Consider the following 5,185-nt stretch of genomic DNA (forward strand, 5'->3'; position numbering starts at 1 on the left):
CATTGGCCGGAAGACCAATGAGTCTCGGGTTCGATTCCTGGGAAGGGCACGTGCCTTGGTTGCATCCCCAGCCCTGGTCGGGTCATGTGGGAGGCAACCAGTTGATGTGTCTCCCACATCAATGTTTCTCTCTCTCCCTCCCTCCCACTCTATCTGATGATAAATGTAAAAATATCATCGGGTGAGGAGTAAAAAATCAATCAATAAATAAATAGATTAGGAGAACATACAGACATTTGCAGACATACGAAGAGTCAGGAAGTGTACCTCCCATACACACCCTCTTTTTTAGGAAGTTACTTGAGACTGTCCTCCAGCTAAGCATGAAATACAGCAAGAAAGAGGAACATGCTGAGACCCAAGAAACAAGGGATCCAAAATTGGAAAGCAGGGTAGGGAAACTCCAGGACCCAGCAGGGCGGGCCCGAGAGGAGGAGCAGCAGAGACAGCAGCAGGGTGGGGGGCTGCAGGGCGGAGCCTGCAAGAAAATAAAAACTGACATAAAGTAAGATCTGATAGATTGTATCATTGAGAACAAGGGTCAGCAAACTCCAGCTGAGCCAGGCTGTACCTGTCTCCTTCAAGACGATGAGTCAAACTCATTTCTAAGCAGCAAGGGGAACTTCCAATGTCCTCGTTGGCTTCAAAAGTGACCTGTCATATTATAGTCAACAATATTGTAATAAGTATGTGTGGTGCAAAAGAGGCACTAGACTCATTGAGGGGATCACATCATAAGTTATATAAATGTCTAACTACCAATGTTGTATACCTGCAAGTAATATACAATTGAACGTCAATTGTAATTGGGAAAAAAAAAGTGACCTGCCTCTCTCAAGTAAACTCTTGCTCCAACCCTCTCTGCTCCACCTCCGTGGCCCCCACATGCTGGAATGTTGCATGCAGGAGTCCTCTGATGTCCTCTGGTCTCGCCTTAACCAGGACCAAAGTCTTGATCTTCTCCATCACTCAACTAACTTTCTCAGCGCTCTGCTCCTGGCCCTCCCACATTCTGCTGCAGATGTCTCAACACAGACTTGGGTCTTTCAAGGAAGGATTCAGTAGATGCTCTCTCCCTACCTCCATGAGGAATGGACCCCCGGGGGGAGATTTCCCCAACATCAGACAGTACGCTGATGGCAAAATCAGGGTCACAATGCAGACTGCATCAGTTTTGTTTTGGGAGGTCCTCACTTTATGACTCCTCCGACAGCCCTGGCAGTTTGGCTCAGCGTTTAGAGCATCGGCCCGCGGTCCAGAGAGACCCGGGTTCGGTTCCCGCTAAGGGCACGTGCCTCGGTTGCAGTTTGTCCCCGGCCCTGGTTGGGTTGTGCGGGTGGCAACCACTCAATGTGATTCCCTTTCACATCGATGTTTCTCTCTCTCTCTCCCTCCCACTCTATCTGAACAAAAAATGTTCTCAGATGAGGATTAAAAAAAAAAAAGACTCTTCAGACCAAAAAAAACAATCTATACACCCTTGTGGACAGGAGCCTGAGACTGTGACATTCCAAGAGGTGAATTTCCTCTGTTTTCCCCTCTATTAATAGAGGAGTGTTCCTCTTTTAAAGAAATAGCAATTACTATCTAAGAGAACGTGCTCTCGTCACATTTTACAATGCGTGCTCTTAGGTGCGAGTGTGCCCAGGTGGAATCATTTCTGTGAAACAGCACTTTGTGTCTCTGCTTATTAACTCTTTCTCCTTCCCAGCAGGAAGGCCCATGTCATCGCTGCTTGAACTTCCCTGTGAAAATGACTAAGGATTAATTACAAAGTACTTGTATTATGCTGGGTGAGGCAGCACTGAATTAATAACATGTCCTCAACATTAATTTAATCTGTGGTTCCTGTCATCTTGTTCTCAGAAGTCTTTAGTCTCTCAAAAATCAAGACGTCCCATAGAATGCGTGTTTGTATGGGTTTATCTATAAATATTATTAAAAATAAAAACTGAGAAACTTTAAGATATTTATTAATTCATTTTAAAATCCCAGTAATAAAGCCCTTATAGGTTAACATATATGACATTTTTTTTTAACTATATTTTCAAAAAATACTGAGAAGGGTAGCATTGGTTTTACAAGTTTGCAAATCTCTTTCATGTCTGGCTCAATAGTAGACCCCTGGATTCACCTCATGCAGCCTTTGAAAAATTCTACTTATACATATGAGAATAAAAAAGGCCAAAAACATCTTGTATTGTCATGGAAATAGCTTCGATCTGGTGGGCACCATAAAAGGGATACAGGGATCTCATTGTGAGAACCTCTGACTTAACTAAACTAAAACAGTAATACATATATTTTTTATTCAAACATTAATGTTTTAACATAAGGGGTTTCTCCTAATCCTGCCAACCAAGAAGGGAGGAGACATGGTTTTTTCCATTACATATAAGAAAGTGTTCGTAAGGACATTGGTGAATTTGTTTTTAAACATTTGCATGCATAAGCCATGAGTCAGGGTTCGTGGGACTCTTTGGGTGGATACCCAATGGCCAAAATGAAAGTGATGTCACTCAAAGGTGATGGACTTACCTTGGTAAGTAGTTCACCCTGTCCTTAAATAGCCCTGTGGGCAACTCATCTGGATCCATGATTCATTTAATAGCTCATCTCAATCCCATTTCATCTGTTTAGAACACAGATCCCTATTTCAGAAACCAGGCGTCTTATTTCCATGCCTCCAATGTTCTTGTTTGTTCCCCTTGGGGGGGAGGGGCACTGCCCCAGACCTGGCCTCTGCTGAGCAGAATGAGCAACAGCAATGATCAGCTGCACAAATGCCAACCTGCACTTCGCCCAGTGCTGTCTCCAGGGGGAAGAGGGCCACAGCCAGAAGCACTGTGTACATTCCAAGTGCTGAAGTTGTGCAGTAAGTTGGTACTGGCTTCCAATTCCTTTCTGCCTTTTACTAACGGCATGACTTGGGCAAGTCGAGGGACTCTAGGAAACTCACTGGTAAAATGGGGTGATAACCAGGGTTATCGGGAAGTTCCTACAGAATCACGTGTGGGCAGTACCAACCACCGTGCCTGACCATAGTGAGTGCCCCAAAGGCAGCAGCTATGCCGATGTGGTTCACAGTAATGAGGAGGCAGCGACACCCTTGACATCCATGCTGCGCATTCGTGCCAGGAGCCCCAGGAGGGCTTCTAGACCGAGGCCTGGGCCCCTCCCCTCTCTGTATTCTAGCCTCAAGAGCCATCTTTCGGGTCCTCGATTATGCCAGGCTCCTCCAGCCTCAGGGCTCCCCCAAATGCGATTCCTTCTGCCTAGAAGCACTCTGACCCCTCTGCGCTCTCTGTCTGCCAGGTTTCACCCACAGCTCACCTCTCCAGGCTTTCCAGAGAACCCACAAACTGCAGTGGTTTTCTTGGACACCCCTCGCCAGTCTCCCTGAGGATGCTGTCCACGCAGAACTCGTTGCTTGATGCCAGCCGTCAGATTGCCCAGAAGACATGCCCCGGACACCCACTCTCCTTGGCCTGCCTGCAGCCGATTTGGTTTTGTTTCCCTCCCCGACTCCCTTTTCTCTTCTATAAATCCTACTTGGGACCTTTGTTAATTAAAATGATTGATTTTTTTTTTCTGCCATAAACACTATGCTGTAATTCACCAAATTTCTCTGCGTAATTCTTTGACATCACTCTCAAAGTGATGGGTCCACCCTACCAATATGCTATCATGTACCCAAGTTTGCACAACAATAGACATGTCTAGCCTCCTCCTGCCCTTACAAAAAAAATTCTGAAATTTGGTTACAGAAGAGATCATTATACCCTCTCTCTCCCTCCCCCAAATCAACAAGCTAAGAATCGGCAGACTACAGTTCACTCTCGTACTCACGACTTCTGTTTCTTTTTTTTTTTAAGATTTGTGGCTTTGTTCCAGCATATCAAAAACTAGCGTAGAAAGGGAACGGGTTAATAATAGCACCTTTTAGACCACAGCCATTATTTGAAAGATAAAACAACTCCTATTAAATTAATGAAACCACAAGAAAGAGAACTGAGTTCCCACAATGGTTTCCACGGTGCTTTTCTGATCACTGCTTCACACTTTCCTGCTGGGATCCAGCCCTGTCCCGCTAGATTACATTTCTAAACACAGCTCTGAACTGCCATTCCTCTCAAATATGTCCAAGTCCCGCCACTACCCACAGCCCAAACTCCCCACTCCGGACTGGCTATTGGCATCCTCTGTGGCCCGGCTGCATCCCACGCTACCAGCCGTCTCTCTCCGCTGCTCCACCTGCTGCGTAGGAATGTCAGGTGGCCCACTGCAAGACTCCCCTGATGAAGGAAGCCATGTGCTTACCTTCAGACACCGGACACCTGCTGCTTAGGAATGTCAGGTGGCCCACTGCAAGACTCCCCTGATGAAGGAAGCCATGTGCTTACCTTCAGACACCGGATTTGAATTGCACTGCCTAGAACACTCCTCCTTCCCTGGAATGCCTTTCTATCATCAAGTTCCAAGATCAGTTTATCCTTCAAAGCCCCCCTCAAATGCTACCACCTCCAGGAAGTCTTCCCGATTCATCTCCACTGAAAACAATCTGTCGCGGGTGCTCCCTCTCATACCACTTGTATTGTGTCTTGTATGAGCATTCTCTCCAGCCACATCCTGACTCTTTCAGCAGGCCACTTGATGACAGGGCTGTCTTAAATGCCTCTATACGTACCTCCCTCTCCCACATACTCTGTACAGGTCCTGGCATACAGGAGGTGTCAATTCATGACATTAAGCAAATCAATCAATCAATCAATAAAATGTGATCATTACACTCTCCTACCTAAGCCCCTTCAGTGGCTTCATTACACTTAGATTAAACCCAAGCTAGCACCTACAAAGCCAGGCGTGGTCATCCCTGTTCACTTCTCCAGCGTCATCTGCACCACCTGTCCTTTGTCCCACATACATGCCCTCCCCTGGGTGACCCTTGAACATAGAGAATTCTTTCTGGCCTCGAGGCCTTCATACATGCTCTTCTCTCTCTAAAACCCACTTCCTTCCGTTAATTTCCTGGTCCACAATTTCTGACATGTCAGGTTTCACCTTAAAAGCCACATCCTCAAAAAAAATACCCTCTTGGATATTTATTAGTAAGGGCCCCGGCAGGAAACAGGGGTCACATACCGAGTGGGGTGAGTGTTAACACAGGGCCGTGCACAAAGTTGTG

The sequence above is a fragment of the Molossus molossus genome, unplaced genomic scaffold, assembly GCF_014108415.1.
Source record: "Molossus molossus isolate mMolMol1 unplaced genomic scaffold, mMolMol1.p scaffold_m16_p_14, whole genome shotgun sequence".
Lineage (NCBI taxonomy): Eukaryota > Metazoa > Chordata > Mammalia > Chiroptera > Molossidae > Molossus > Molossus molossus.